General features: G+C 40.9%; 1 protein-coding gene across 3 annotated transcripts in view; it reads right to left on the bottom strand.

The window, feature by feature from the left end:
• NYAP2 (neuronal tyrosine-phosphorylated phosphoinositide-3-kinase adaptor 2) overlaps positions 1-7,056 on the bottom strand; it is a 137,376-nt gene extending 130,320 nt beyond the window's left edge. Inside the window, exon 1 of one of the 3 annotated variants that reach the window (XM_027751235.2) lies at positions 5,812-7,056. The gene's annotated coding sequence lies outside the window, so the exon portion shown is untranslated. The remainder of the gene's footprint in view (positions 1-5,811) is intronic. The other 2 variants (XM_027751234.2, XM_027751236.2) reach the window with 2 other exon arrangements.
• Between the last annotated feature and the right edge of the window lie 10,043 nt (positions 7,057-17,099).

The raw sequence follows: 17,099 nt of genomic DNA, 5'->3' as shown, positions 1-17,099 counted from the left end.
TCCTGGCTCTATGGCAGGCAGCCTAAAAGCTCTCAGAAAGGCTCCAAAGGTTTTCCACTCATCAACAGACAACCTGGGAGTTGCAAGAACTCTGGTGGATTGACACATCAGTAAATACTACAGGAGACTAAAGGCAAGGTAGAATTTCAAGAGATATGCTCTCTCTCTCTCTCTAAAGTCTATGTATTGGATTAACTACTTACTAGATAAGTAAAATAGAACTTTATTAAAAAAATAGTTTTGCCATCTTATTTTAAACACTGAGTCCTGTAAGGACCAGAGACAGGACAACCTTGAGTTGTATTGTGTGGAGTCCTCATTTTACAACCGGGGAGTCGCTGCAGGAGGGACTGAGTGACCCGCAGGCAGACCTGGCAGCTGAACTCAGCTCTCAAAGGCACGTTTGCTTATTCACTCCTACAGCATTCCTCCCTTCCCCGAAGAAGGATTGTGTGACTTCTCGGAATCAGCCTGAGAACCCTGCCAGCACTACAACTAGCAGTGATCTTATTGAAGAGACAATGAGAATCCAGTCTGCACACAGATTTTTAGGGACAGGGTTCCTGTGTGATCAGCAACAAAAATCTTTCCCCCATTTCCTAATGTACTGTCTTATTTCTAATCTTTATCACATAGCTGAACAAGTAAAATTCTGATCTGAATAGGCACTGCTCCTAAATAAATAAATAAACAAATAAATAAATAAAATGCTCTTCAGGATTCCAGCAATCCACTGTGGGCTATCAGGCACAGCCCTGACCATGAGAATGCAAGGGATGAAAAAAACAGAGAAATATTTTTCCACCCTTGAATGTTTTTCCCCCCATTTTTGATTACTTGAAGTGACAATGGCAACAAGCATCTGGTTTCAGGCAGTTAATACCTTAAAAGCACACCAATAATTTTCTCTTGTTCCCCATGTCTGTATATCAAAATTATATCTATACAATGATGACATGACTGTTAAAATGACAAAGATTCAGAGAATGCAAAGAGTCTGCTCCTATTACCTCTTCTACCTCCCAGACAACCTTTTCTAGCAACTAAACCTGAACATGAGCATAAGGCTGATGTTCAGGGTCACTGAAATGATCTTTAAACATTTTCAGGCATGGGTATAAGCATCTCCTACTAATCCCTGCAGGGTAAAACCAGTGAGGAGGTCTTAGTGCAGCCCAACGTGCATGCATGGCATTTTACACAGCTTTGACACTGGAACAGACTAGAACTCCACTGGGTTGGAACAGGCATTCAGCCATTCCTTATATTCACCATAAGTGGCACACTATCTGCAAAGGAGTAAATTGGAAAGCTGATAATGAGCTAAACAGATTCTGCCAATGTTACTGGTGCTTCAGCAGACATTATTTTAGACCAATTCCCAACCTTGCTGATTAAAAAATGTAAGTCCAGTTACCAAAGCCCCTTCCTAGGAGTGTGTCTCTACAGCATGACACCTACCTGACTAAAGCCAATGCTAACAGCATAGACAACTCTAACTCCACTGTCTCTGAACTCCTTAAATGATATCTGCTCTTGGACGGTTCAAGTCCAGGCCATTTCCCCCCTGCAGATGGCTATTACACTGGTTTTTCCATTTTGGACTTCTAATAAAGCCTTGTTTCTGCATATGTTCAATTAAATTGAAATAAACCTGCACAACAGAAAAACCTCACTCTAGTAAACTCAATGGCAGTATTGTCATTGATTTGTCCAGTGACCAGATTTTACTCCTGAAATACATTAGAAAATTTTATACTGAAGATAACTTCAACAGGCTTTAAATAAATGCAGTTCTGATTCATTTTTCCCCAAGACATAGAACTTCATCTGCTTCACATTCTCTTTTGTGACAACAATACTGCACATTTTTCCCTCATTGTTTTCCTTTCACTTTGTAAGTCAAAAATGAGCTGCCACTTAGGATATACTGAATCTCCTTTTATTATGATGTTTATTTTTTGAACAGGAGGATAAAGTCATTCCAGTTGCAAAAAGACTGAAATAAAAAGCTTTTATTCTGCTGTATGCGCTGATGAGATTCTTTATGTGCTAGTTTATTGCTGATGTTTTCTACTACTAAATTCATACAGAATGACAAAACTTACACACTGTTTAATAGATAGACCAAGATATATTCTTTGTCCTAACTGAGGTCCAATCCTGCAACCGTATGAGCAACTGTAGCTATTGAGCTCCTCCCATGACTGTGATGCTTGCACACTCACAACACCAAATTCAGTTTGGGGTACTTCCTGGAGGTAGCTGGGGAAGACTCATATTTCAGAACCTTAAACCTGCACGTATGGCACCAACTCCAAAAAGCCTCTGTGCAAGCAGCAAGCATTTTCTGGATCAAACCCCCTGTACCTCCTGCATGCATGGTATTTTACAGCCTCACTGCATTTACTAATAATTTACAGTTGTGCATACTATACTTAAACAGGGATTAAAAATGCAAAAAGCTTAACTAATTACTGTAAACATTTTTATAGTATTAGCATTCCTTACAAGGCACACTAGGACCAATTTTATTTACAGGTATTAATGTCACTGCAGAGATACCATGTTACCCTAATAAATGTGCATAACAACTGCAATAAGCTGCAACCAATACATGTGGCCCATGGAGTCCCATGCAGTGCCTGCTGTCCCCCTCCTTGAAAAATGGCAGACAGCACTGATCAACCTTTGATCAAAGGTTCTGCTGACTTGTAAACTCAGGCAGTGAGCAATTCCTAACCATCTGCCAGGGCAGATACAAGTACAGGCAAGTGTTGTGCTGGAGTACATTTATATTTGATTAAAACTATGCAAATGCAAGTTGTTAAATAAGTAATGCAAGCTGTAGGTGAGGCACCACCATTCTGGTGCCCCTAACATGCACACTGTGGTCAGGGATTTTGTTAGTCAGTGACAAGTGCCATACAGTCACCTAAGTATTTGCAATCAAATTGCTTTCTGTGCATTTTTTTTTTTCTGAAATCAAGCAGCCCTGGAATATTCTAACTAGGAGTTGCACCATTTGAAAAACTGTTTAGACACTCCTTTCTTTTTCTCCTCCTCATTGTGAAGGAACAAAAGGAGACAGCAGGGCAGAGGAAAAGCACTGGAATTCAGTTGTTGGAAGTCAACAAACTACAAGGTCAACAAAAATTGTTTGGAGGAGCTTGGTTCTGAGTGTTCACTGAACATGAACATCTTTGAAAATTCACCTGAGCACATGGAGACAAAGAAGGAGTTCTCAGTCATGTTCACTTTGCTTCTTAAAGGTCAAACTAACACGATGTGAAACCTCTCTGAGAGAAAAAAACACAATCACACCCCTTCATACTCACTGACACTTGCCCCTCCAGGTACCCCCAAATCAGAGGGACACTGGCAAAGGAGCACAGAGCAGCTCACGTTGCCCTGGCTCATGCTTTCAGCTGTCAGCATGGGAGGAGTACAGCAAGAAAGATTATTTTTTTTCCTTTCCTGCCAGTGCATCTGGTTTACTGGCAAGGGCAAGCGGTCCCCTTCCTGGTTTGCTTAGAAATATTTACATAACTAAATTCAAGATCATTGCATTGATTCAGACACAGTTTCTATGGGAGCATAATGCATTGTGTTTCACAAGACTGTTGCATACCCTACTTCTAATTTAACTATTTGCTCTGATCCCAAATATACAACATTCTCGGTCCCAAAGCTCCTCCTTTTCATATGATCAGTGTGCAAAAATATTGGTTTCAGAATATGAGGGGTAATCGACCCAATATTACAGTATCCAAGCAGTGCTACACACATGAAGATTCAGACATGCCATTCTCCTTCTTATTCACATGAGGATCCCCAAAATATCAGTTGCTTTTCAGTTTGCTTGACAGCCATAAGCTGCAGCTGTGCTGCGTTGAAAATTGGCAATGCTGACATTAAACTGAAGGAGCTTTTTGAAGTAATGACAAAGGCACTGATTGCCTTCTTCCAAAGCAGAGGGTTTTTTTTTTTTAATTTTAACGTAGGAGAACAGAGCCTGGAATAGCAAGTGGGGAGTTGCCCAGAGTCCTGAATCCAATATCTAATTTATAAAGACCTACTACACACCTCTCCAGTCCTGCCTGATTCCCTCCCAAATACTGCTTCCTCTCCTTGAAAACACATCTGCTTTCACATTACCTATCAACTCCCTCCACTAAATTCAGTATATTAGAAGGATTCTGCACAAATCAAGGACGCTAATCAGCCTATCAACCCTCGAGTTTGAGCTGTTGCATTCTAGTTGCTTGCAAGAAAATAAGAGCAAAGTAGACAGGCCAGCCATATCCAGTTTTCACAAACTGCTGACCACAGCAGCACTAATAAGGACCTAATGGTATTGGATGTACAAAAAAATACTTTTGCTGTGGCCAACAAAAATTTGGTGATGTAAAAATATACTAGAGACTAGTTTGCAGAACTCTTATCATAACTGTGCCTTATATCAAGTGAGATTTGAAATACCCAAGCACTTGAATGTGATGATACAAATTGCTAAGACACGCTTCTTAGAGTTGCATCCCCTGCTCATTCCTAACAATGAGATGGCTTTACTGTTTTCACACACGGTGATGCATTAAATTCCAATGTCAAAGAGGAAAGACCTTCTGAAACTGGCTGCAAGTTTCCTATTGTGTGTCATTTGACAACTATATATGCACATATTTAAAAAAAAAAAGAACCAAAGAACCACTGCCATTATCCGGAAGTACAAAATACATTTTATAGTTTGACTGGGACAGATTATATACCTGGTCCTCATTGTACTGCACAGCACGAGCTCTAGCACCTGGGCAAAATCACTGAAGCTAAGTAGTGCTGAGCCCTTCACTTCAAGAGGTTAAAAGACTCTCCTTCAGTAGACTGCGAATGCTACTGGATGGATTTAAAGAAATAGTCCATTTCTATAGATGTTCTATTCCTCCTATGGAAGAGCTGTGTTCCCTATAGTTTTAAGGACCAAAAAAAATACCCTGAGACTTGAATTTTGGCTCCCTTGCAGATGCCTCTTGAAAAGGAAAAAGGTCTTTGCTTACAATGACTCCTCTATGACTCCAGGACGTAAAAAGCTGTTGTTTACTTTGCAATACAGCAACACTTTTATTACTTTTATCCCCTGAGGAAAACAAGGCATCCTCCTAACCACATGGGTATTGGACAATTACAAACCTAGGTTCAGAATGGCCAACACTTAAGTGCAATTATGACATTTTACTTCCTAATATGATGCAGAAGACTTTTAAACAACAAGAAGAAATAAAATCACACAACACCCAGACATATACACAGACATTCTATGTGCAAACAGGAGTGCATATGAACTCAGAAGAAATCACGAGCTTCTTGCTGACGGACTTATTTTTTCCTCCTATTTAAGAAAATGAAATGGAGATTTCACTACCACCAGCATCATGGTCATATGCTGTAAAATATTAATGGTACAGCAGGTCTGATAAGTAACTATCATAGATGTTGGAAATTATTTCAATTAATTAATCAGAAAATATAAAAGAATGGTTTTAATTATTTAACAGGGCTTTCTACAAACAAAAAAAATTCAGCTACAAAACGTCTCTATTACAAGCACAATCAACACGTGAAGTACACAAAACCAGTCAAATAGACTTCGGCCTTTAGTTTAGCAATGGCTTGATTAATACAGTCTAAAAATACATGCAACCTTATTATGCATTCTGACTATTCATTATTTTACTTTGTAATATTATTTTTTCATTCTAATTAGCACCATATTTCATTAGCATGCTCATAGGATGTATTAAAATATGTACGTACCAAAATCTAAGTCCACGGGGACCACTAAGTGCAATAATCAAAGGTGACTTTTGCCTGTAAAAGCCCTTTCCTGTGGTTACCTCAGTGCAGTCGGAAGGGATATTTCAGCACCATAAGAAACAGATTTTCAGTTAGGCTCAGTTTTTTCTTCAGTTAAAGTGCATTAAATCTTGCTGGCAGAATTGCCCAGATTGTAGAATTCGACATCACTACAAGTCAATGTGTTATGTTACAGATCTTCTTAACATATGATTAAAATGGCATGGAAAGTTTGGCTTTGAAAAAAAAAAAAAACAAAACAACGCAGTGGAAAGAAAAGACAAGTGCTTGCTTCTTTAAATCCACATTCAGAGAAGAGAGGGTATGGATAATGGGAGGGTATAAACAACACCCTGCTTTGAGGTCCAGCAGAGAAGAAACTGGATGATTTTTACCCACTTTACAACACAGACGATTACAGCACCATCATATGCACTAACACAGAGATTTCTAAGGTGCCTCATTTGAATATGTTCCGTGGAGACAAAAAGAAAGGAATATAAGGAAGAGCAAATATCCTATCCAAATGGCTTCTTGCAGCAAGGAAAGACGCTCGCTCGCTCATTGCCACTCAAATACAGAAGGTCTGAAGCAGTCTGGTTTGTGGCATCGTCTCTCTCTCCCCCGTGACTACAGGCAGGCTTGCTCTCACCGGCTGCCTGGCTCTGTTGGTGCTGTTGTTGATTAATCAGGAATTCTCAAACAAAGAGCAAGCCTACCTTCGGGTGCCAGCAGGACTGTGGGGCTCCTCTCCTGCTGCAATCCGGCTGCCCTGACCCCCCGCGCAGCCAGCATCATCCTAGCACCTCGGACAGCTCCGCCGCGCCGGGCCCATGGAGAGGCGGGACGGCGGAGCGGCAGCGGCGGCGGTTCTGGCTCCGGGCTCGGGAGCTAGGCAACAGTCTCGCTCTTATCTCCACTGCACTGAAGTCTGATTAGCAAATAATCCAGCGGGGGGTAAAAAAAATCTGCATGAGCAGCACTGTACATCACATGGAGTCTATAGGTGGGAAAGAATATGAAACAACGCCCTTTCCCCCTCCTTCTCCCTTCCCAAAAAAAGAGAAATTGTTCTTCCACGGAGATTGTGTAAGTTAACCTTTAGCCCATATTACGGCTCAGGGAAATGAGCAGCCACTTAAAAGGAACATCTACCCCTCAGTTTGATACCTCATATTGATGTATCTTTTGCACTCACCCTCACTGAAAAGCAGTGCAAAGCACACAATTACTGCTGACGCAGATGAGATTGCTGCTGCTTGGGGAAGGAGGGGAGGAGCTTCTCAACCCATCAAAACAACCTCCCACCACCTGCTCCCATTGCACGAGAACAAAACTACGCCGCTCGGACAGACTGAGCGTGACATTTATGCCGTTTTACTTATATTGATATGCACACTCCGGAAAGAAGCATTCTGTTTGAAAAGCATTCAGGGTGAAACTACACAGTTTAATGCTCATCCAGAATTTGTGTAATGGTTTGGAAGAAAACATTTCCTTTCTTCTGAACTGGATCAATCTATGTTATAGCTCCTCCTTGCAGAGTATGTGCAGTTTTGCTTTCTCTCCCCCAAACCTGCAGCCTGGACACAAAGCAAAAGCATTCACTCCCTGTGCCAAAGCCAGGAAAGGAGCAATGGCTGAATGTGCACAGATTGTGTTACCCCATTGTTAAATGCTATTTGATTCTTTCTCCTTTCTTGAGTTACAGGCATATTTTTCTCCAGCATAAATCTTGATTCTGATGTTACAATAGCAGTTGAATTTATTTCTAAAACTAATAACAGGAATTATAGTCACGGAAGGAAATGCTTTCAAAAGTAATGCATGTTCACATGAAAAGCTGTGCAATACAAAATAAGACCCTGCCTACAGAGCACAGGAGAACTTCCTGTAGATTTATTTCCCCCCAGCTGGAATATCAATATTACCTCACATTCAACAGCCTTCAAGATAGCCACCAAGACACACTGCAAAACATAGTGACCACCTTCATGCATTGAAAGCATAGCCTGAAAAAAGCCTGATTGTAAAACTGTCTCTCATATTCATTAGTAATTCATTCCCTGCTCACTGTAATAGTTGCATGTCCCAGCACACCTCTTGCCACTCTGTGAAACAGGACACTGAAACTTCCACATTACATCTCCAAGAGACCGTTTCAAAAGGGTTACCCTTAAGAAGGGTTACAAAGTCAGAAGAATAGGGCTTGAAGATATGGAGGGTTTTCCTTTGTGTCAGGAAAAAAGACCTGGAAGGGAAGTACCTAGAATGTAGAACTGGAGGCAGTCCTGGGAAGAGAGTTCTTTTCCTAGCCCAGAGGCAAGCCTGCAGCTCTGCTTCTGATTTTTTCCTTCCTTGAAGGATACCTTAAAAGCAGCTGTGGCCATGTGGTGATTGGGGAATTCTTTCATTTTCATCAACTGGAGATTCCTGTCACATGATATCCTCTTTTTTCCAGTACTTCTCCAGGACCCTAACTCTGCCCCAAATCATGCACTGAAAACAGAGAAACTGCACAGTCAAATTTGTTTCCAAGTTACTTTAACAAAAATATTACTGTAAAGTCATTGCAACTTCATAAGCAACTTGAAGAACTAGTAATTTTAATCTGAAAGTGTGAAACACTTGGCTATGTCTTTACCACGTGGTTCATCCCAGTAATTGAACTTACTTATATACAGTTATCTTCTAGACTACATATGTTATTACACCTTAAGGAGTGTCCACATTTATTGTTCTTGCACCAGGGTTACTGCGGACCATATCTCCATCAGCTGTGGGAGGAAATGTCCATTTTTAATTCCAATAGCACTATGGAAAGGGCACTGGGATTATATCATGACCTCTGCAAGGTTGGAAGTTCCATTCCTGGTTATCACACACACAAGTCTCTCATTTGCTTCCATAGTCAGATAACATCAAGCCAGGAAAAAGCACCTACAGAATCCATCATGGCACTTCCTGTGTGAACAACAGAAGGGCTGGACCAAAATTCAGGTAGCGTGTTTTATGTCATTCATTTTTATTCCCAAGTTTCTTACAGCACAGTGCTATGATCACCTTTAAACACGTTTAATGGCCCTAATGAAGCCATGACTGGCTTTCACTCCCAGGTTATGAAAGAATTCTAATCAGTACAAATCTATGCACCTCCACAAATTATTACCTGTGTTCTCATGTTGCAGAGGACTACACCTGGCTTCCTGGCCTCCAAAGAGCTACCAGCGGAGAACCATTAATTCCTCACAGTAGCTGTCAATCCCCTCTCCCCATCTCCTTTGCTCCACATCCCTCCTGGAGCTTACAACCACACATAACTCCAGTAGATGTAGATTACTTGCATTCACTTTGAATTTCTGAAAAACTCGTGCAAAGCTTCATTACATAGCATATAGATTAACCTACTTTATTTATGTATGTGTAGGTACATGCTCACATATATAACAAATATACAGACAGACAGAGAGAGAGATGTCACTTGACCTGTGGCTGGCATTTGCACACCAGGAAAAGAGAAGATGAACAGTGTGGAGCCGCACACTGGCAACTACTCAGTCTTAGAAGAGTTGTGGGATACCCCAGCCTCTGCCTGGCTGTGAGGAGGCTGGAGCACACAGTATGTAGCAAGGAGAGGGCAGACTGCTGCAGGAGGCTTCTTTGTCCAGGGGATGAGGAGCCCTTTCAGGCTCAATTGACATGCTCAGGATTTGCAGGGCTCAAGACTGCAGGCAGTGGAGAGACAAAGGGCTTTCAAGAGGAGGAGAATATTCATTTAAGATGCTAACAGACCACTTATTGACTGAGAACAACAGTCTGCCTGTCCCTGAAGGGAAGCTTGAGGACAAATGGATTGGAGTTCAGGGCCAGTGACTCAGTCTCTGTCCTGGTTTGTGAATGAAGAAGGAAGGCTCCCCAAGAAAAGGAAGCCCCACATTTCCAGGCCTGAACCTGGTAACACCTGACTTGATGCAGGGACTGTTATGTAATTATTTATGTTTATGAGGCTCAAAAAAGGCAGGTTTCTTCTCTTTGAATGCACCACTCCACACATCATCTAAAGCTTCTGCAGAGAAGGCAGTTCCATGACAGATTTTTATATCTGACCAGCAGGCCATAGATGAAGAGCTCTAAGAATGGAGATTCCACAGGGGCTAAAAAAATCTGAAATAAAAATCAGAAATTGAGGACTTAAACCTGGAGATTCCTGACACCTAACCAAGGGGAGAATGATATGAGCTTACATTCCTGCACCCAAACTCTGCATCCCAGTGAATTGGAATAGAGAGACTACTGAACAAGACCTGTCCATGCAGCAGCCAAATGAGACAGGGTTCCTATCAGTCAGGTTTTGCCAAGACCAAAGGCTCACCAAGCCAGAATCATCACAGTGGAAGCTAAGGGTGGGCAGTTTACCCACACTTAAAAATACAAAACCATCAAGATGCTGACTTTGGCTGATTAACAATTTGCTTGGCTAAGCTAACAAACTTGGTTTGCTTATTTCTCCTTTACTCTGCCTCCTTAGCTTCGATTGTTCTTTCCTGTTTCTTATGTGCTTAGTCCTGGTTCTTAATTTTTATTGCTGCCAGTCTGCAATTGCTCTCACCACTTCATGCCCACTGTAGTATGGATTTATTGCTTGACCCCTGGCCACATCTCTTAGCCTAGACCTTGCTATTATTCTTGACCTTTCCACAAGTTGCATTCAGCTTTTCTTGATTCTAGCACCTACCATCTGGTTCTAGTCAGTCCCAACCACTAGGACCCATTTAAGTGTCTTAATTTCACAATAAAACAATAGTTTCCTCACAGAGACTATCATCATCTCATGTGTGAGGCAGGTGAAATTTTCAATGACAGTCTTACCTGTGCTTCATTCTAAGTCTGTTTAGTAATCACTGTGATGTGCCTTTAGCACCAAATGAAAAAAAAAATCTCCTTAGATTTTTATTTGGATTTAAACTTGAGTTAATAAATATTTTTAAACAGAAGTGGGTTAATTCGAGGAAAGTGCATAGAAAACAAACTACATCCAAACCCAAGCACAGTGCTCACCATAACCTTGACCTTAAGAAACTGTCTCAGATTTTGTTTGTTCATGCTCTTAGTACCCACCTACCATCATGCTAAGCTAAGTGAATACTTAAGGATTTGCAATTAATTTTCAACATGACCTGCTGAAATAAGTTGAGCCTTCAAGGCTGCTTTTCCCAAATAATTTTGTACCATGCCCTAGGTAAGCTTTAATGTTTGCACCTTTTCCCCTCAAGCATTCTTAAAACCCTGAGAGTTCTGCAGTTGCTCCCTTTCCCATCCACATTTGACTCCTTTTGCCCCTCTCTCCCTCCTCACACACACACTGCTGCCATAACAAGTAAAACTACCCACACAATGAGAGTAAAGGAAGCTCTCATTACTTCATCTCAGCATTTGTTTCAGCTATTTCACATCCCTCTGTAGAACTCTTTCACTTCCCTGCAGCACACTGGCTCTATCCCTCCCACAACCATCATGCACATTTCTCTCCAGAGTTCTGAGGAGGATTCTTCTAAAGGTAAAACAGTAGAGGGGTCCCTACTCATGTAAAAAGCCAATTAAAGTTAAATGCTTAACTGCCATCTGTGCCTTTAAGAAAAATCTCTTAATTTTCCCCAGTGATCAATTTTTTTCACATGGGACCAATTTTGCTGTTATTGCTTAGGCAAAATTCCCAATGAAGTCCACGGGGAACTTTGCCTGAATACAAAATATGGAGCAAAACCCTGCACTTATTTGCATAGACCACAAATCACAAAGATCATGCCCTGATGCAAGTGATTTATCCTACATGACAGCTAGTGCAACTGGGCTATTTTAAACCATGACTTGTTGTAAAATATTTCATGATATTTACCATTCAAAAAAGAGTCAATTGATTCTTTTTTCTTAAACGGGATGAGATTGAAAGATTCTGGCTGCTTTCCAACCCCATTAATTACTAAATGGTACATTTTCCACAGAAATGTTAAGCTATAAGTAGTTCTTCTGGAGCCAGTTAGCTCCTACCTAAAATCAATTAAAGCTGGTAAAGATACATTTCTATGGTCAGGTCCCATATACAGACATCTGTATTTATAGCACAGTGGATGCTGGTAAAATCTCCCAACATAGATGCAGTTGTACTAGCAAAACTGTGCTTTCACTGTTCATCTCATACAGGGGATAGTAGGTGGGTTTGTTATTCCAGGATAAAGCCAGTTGTGTCAGTATGGTTGCTCTATTTCTGCTCTAGTAGCCTCAATTTTCTAGCCCCAAAGAAGCACTCTTTTTCCTATGGAGTACAAAGGTTTAAGCTTGTTTGTTGCCTCCCCACCCTGCTGCTCATTCCTATTTGTGAGGCCTCGCAGGGAACTGGGTCATGGAAATGATCCAGAAGAGAAATAATTTTGGGTGAGAATGAGGGACAATCCAAAAAAAAAACAAAGAGGATGGTGTTCTTTTCAACCAAATCACTTCCTTGCCCTACACAATGCAGAGGGCACTTCACAGCGTGAGAATGGTCCCTCTGCCAAGGTGGTCCGTGACTTTGGAAGTGAAAAGTCCCCACGCTACCAACACTACCAGTGAGCTTAAGCTTCAATCTGAGTGACTCCAGTGCCCAGGCAGCACACATACTAAAGCTGTGGCACTGGGACTTGGCCTGCTAAAGCCTCAGGAAAAAAGAAAATCCTGCTGGCAGTCAGGGAGCTGACAGGCAGTGCTCCCTGTCCTAGAAGCTCCACAACTCTGACAAGCACATGCAACCGCTCAGCTGCTTTGAGGCAGGCAGAGAAGGGTTTGTACACAAATGTGGCCACGGATGCAAGTTGAAAAGTGCTTTACCAGAGCACTTTAAAATCTCCAGGAATTCCAAATTTGTGTAAGCCAGCACTGCAGCTAAAAAAGAACCAACCTAGGAATGCAGCTCTGCTTTTCCCCCACCCCCAGCTACTCCTTTGGCCTTATGCTGGCACAAATGCCACAGGGCCGTGTGGCGAAGCAGATTGGGACACTGATCAAGCTGAGAACTCGCCTGGGATTTTGGCACCACATGGATGTTGTTATTTGTGAGAGGACCACCCTGCCTGTGCGATCAGCGGGCAGCAAGAGACCCAGCACAGGCCAGCAGATGGAAGGCAGGTCTGTTGGGCCTCTCTCAGGAACAGCCAACTTCTTGCTTTCATCCAAGCTCCTCAGAAACTCAGTTGTGAACAAGGAGTTCCAGTGAGCTTCAAAGCATTTCTGAACTCTGAAAAAAAGGGTGCCTGGAACCCCACAGAGTACAAAATCTGTAAAAGCACCAACGATGATGTCTAGAACAAGAGGTTGTGGAATGAGAGATGAGAAAGTCCCTTGAAACTTGAAATCTCCTATCTGCACTCACTGATACAATCTGCAATTTTTCCCCAGCACTACAGGCAAATCAGGCCCATAATTCCATTAGGAAATGGGCAAAGATAGGGAAAGTCAGTTATTCACTTCCACCAGTAAAGCATCTGGATCACTACATGAAGGCACAGTAAATACTGAAAGGATGAAGAGACTCAGAAGAAATTGCAGGTCATACTTTAGGACTGGCAAGTCGGTAAATTCCTCTATTAAAACACGTAGTTGTGTCATGTATGTTAAGATGGTATTTAAGAGTAAATGGTTGCTATTAGTTGAATTCTTTAAGGCATTAACTTTACAAAGAAATGAAAAGATGCTACTTGTACAATAAAATATACTTACGGCTTATAAGCAACACACCTATATCACGTATTTTTCAAATGTGTTTGTTTTCAGTACTTCATAAAAATCCACATGAAATATTTTTTGCTACACACTTTAGGATGAGACAGGATTGCAAGTGAAGTATGGATGAAAAAGCTGTTTTAGCATGAGAAAGCTTGCACAGCTCAGTGAAGGCAAGGGAAAAACAGAACCAAGGAGAAATAGGCGAAAAAAAAGGGGGGGGGGGGAGGGAAGAAAAGAAGAAAAAAAGAAAAAAAGGAAATTTGAGAATGCCAGGAAGATGACTTCAAGACAACGGAGAGATGGCCACAGCAGAAGAGACTGAGGCATGGATATCTCTTTGTTTCTTGGTTTGCTTTTCCTAATGAGACAAAGATTGTCTCATTAACTCTGGAGTTGAAGCAATGACCTCAAAGAGGAAGGCTTCATACAGGGCATTTTAAGTGGCAAGGAAGGCTGGTAACCTTGAGCTGTTCACATCACCCAAATCAGTGAGTCACACCTGGAGAGGCAGTAACTATGTAAGGTACTGGGTGGGCTCTAAGCTTCCTTCTGGTCTGTGGGCAGCCAGCTTGAGGAGATGATCAGCCCCTGGAGCCCAGTCCAAGCCTGGAGACCTGCAGGCAGACAATGGAGACTGGCTGTCATGCAGTCAGTAGTCAGTGCAGGCAGCTTGCCGTGGTGGCACATGGCCAGGCTCCCCCAGCCCTCATTAGCTGCTCCTGGCTTAAACCCTGTGCAGTGATCCAAGGTTAAAGAGCACAAGGGGAAGATTTTATTGTGAGAGCAGGCTGGTGAGAAAGTGAGAGGTAACATGGCAGCCCGAGCTGTTCCTCTGGTCATGGACCAACTAAGCCTCCCTGAGAGCAACAGGGAACAGAAGCCCAATTTGTTCCCATAAATAAGCCTCATTTTAGGTGTCTGAGTGGCTAGACATGGGCTGTGTAAGCACTCCCCTCACCACCTCAGACTGAGCAAAAGGAAAGACCAGTAGCTTCACTCCTACATTCAGAAAATCCTTATCTCCACAGAGAAAAGGGTTGAAGTTTGCAACATGTAAGTCACAGTGAACACTTTGACCAATACAAGCTGTTTTTTCATGCTCAGATATAAAACAATTAAAATCAAAAAATCAAATTCTTCTAATTACTGTGGAAACAATAATTTCCTGCAGGTACTCCCTAAATAAATTCTTAGAAAAAAAACAGTTTTCTCCTCAGCTATAGCTGTCTAATCATCATATGTCAGTTAACATATTTCTGGTTTTCCCTCCTGCTTATATTCTTGGAGAAAATATTATGATCCTTCATATTCTATCAGTATAAAACCCATTCCTATCAGTGGATGAGCTCAAATTGCCACCACTTAGGAAGAAAGGAATGCAAATGAGGAATACCAATTAACCCCTTTACAATTAAAAATATCTCTCTCTATTATAGCACCCATTAGTGATACTCTAGTTAATGGTCTGTCAACATTTCCATTAGACCTTTTCCCCCTTCTCCCACACAGAACTAAATCCTAGCTAATCACCTTGAATATACCTCTATGGATTTACACAATACATATACACAGCTCCGATGAGGCAAAATATAGATTTCTCTGTTATCTCAAGTCATTAAATTCTCCCAAGTACCTGTTTGCTAATGTGTCATACTAAATACTCTGTACTCTAAATACACTGAAAAATTTTGCAGGATTTTTCTTTCCAGTGTTACAAATACTTCATATACAAAAAACTCCAAGTAATTGCACAGACCTGTCCTAAATATACACTGTGAAAATTATAGAGTGAGGTTCAGTTCACAGCAGATTCCTTTTGCCCAATATACTTCACAGTATACCATCTTTTTTTTACACTAAATGTGAGACAGCGTGGTACATTTGGTGCCACGTACTGTAATACCTAGAAATGACAGGGTGAATTGAGGACAAAGCTCCAGCCTTAATAGCTTAAGATCCCCTGGCATCCTTATGGTCAAACCACGTTCTCCACACTACCATAATGTATTTTTTTTTGTGTGTGTGTGTCAAATTCATTACAAATGTATCACATTCATATATATTGCATTTGTTAGTCCTTTCAACTCTCAAAATACACCAAAGCATTTTATAATATGGTCATGATCAACAATACATAGTTAAAGAGCTGTCATATGAGGAAGAATAAGAACTCTAACTGATATCCAGATGCAAAAAGGGAGATGTATGCAGCATGAATCCAAAGCTATACTTTAAACCTTATTTTCACCACAGGATTTCTCAGTAAATTTATGATGGTATTGTTTAGTGTCTGTACGCATCTTGGCACTATTTTGAGCCATGAGCTTGCTAACAGCAATTCATCTACGCCAGGTTTTCCTGGCTTGTTTATAATCCCCAAATACGGGATCCATAGCACTGATGAAAACTAATTAAATACCTCTTGTACACAGACTACCCTTCAGAAACAAAACCTGCACTCTTGCTCACCACAGTTAAGTGTTTAATACAGTGTGGCTGGCTTTTGTTTGGAATTACTGTTTGCAAACTCTAATTAGACTAAATGAAAATGACTCACATTTTATATATTACAGCTGATAAAATGCTGGTGGAAAAACTGTGTCTATAAGCATACAAACCAATGCCACCACACTCATAAGTGTTACAACCACTGCTTTCTGGCAGCCATGCAAAGGTGTCCTTAGTTTTAGAGACTATTTGAATTTACAGTACCCTGAATTCATGAGGTTGCTGAAGGTCAGACCATTTGTACATATGTAATGCCAATCTACTCAAATAATATATATAAGAATTCCACTACTTTTAGCATATGTTGAACATATGTTGAAAGTTTTTTTCTTTATCATCTAAATTCGACCAAGTATTTGCTAAACTACTCCAATCCAGAAAATAATAAGCAAAAGTGCAATGGAAGTTCCAGTTCACATCTTCCAATGTAAAACTAAATGTCCTCAGTTTCCTGGAAAATGGGCCTTGCACCACTAAAGGCCAACCACAGAATTACATCTTTTTGTAAAACAATCACCTGCCTGCAGAACAGCCCTAAAAAACCCAGTTTTTGCCCAGTCACATCAATAAGAAAAATATTTTTTTTCATAAATATTCAGCATTACAGATAATATGAAGAATGTTGTGTTTAGCATTGTTCCAAGGTAAATGCAAGAAATAAACAGGAATAACCTTGACAGTCTTGAGTTTACACATTTAAGGGTCAGTTACTCTGTCTTTTCTGTAAATATATCAAAGTAAAAATCTACCAAACAACTAAGACATAGGCCAGGGAAGATGGAGGGGTGGACAGTAAAAATAAAAACCAAATATGTTTATCTTGGCTCCATCATGCACAAAGCCAACAATTAACTCTGAATGAGATTGAGACTTTTTCTCCTGTGCTATCAGTGCCATTTTACTTACTGTGCCACTGGGGTGAATAAACTGCTGGTGAAATTAAGAATAAAAATTTGATGCAACTGCTGTTACCCATCCCAGTA

Source organism: Pipra filicauda, unplaced genomic scaffold, assembly GCF_003945595.2.
Source record: "Pipra filicauda isolate LSUMZ 115617 unplaced genomic scaffold, ASM394559v2 scaffold199_size1391877_pilon, whole genome shotgun sequence".
Classification (NCBI taxonomy): domain Eukaryota; kingdom Metazoa; phylum Chordata; class Aves; order Passeriformes; family Pipridae; genus Pipra; species Pipra filicauda.
Note: the sequence above shows the minus strand (reverse complement) of the source record. Positions and strands in the feature narration are given on the sequence as shown.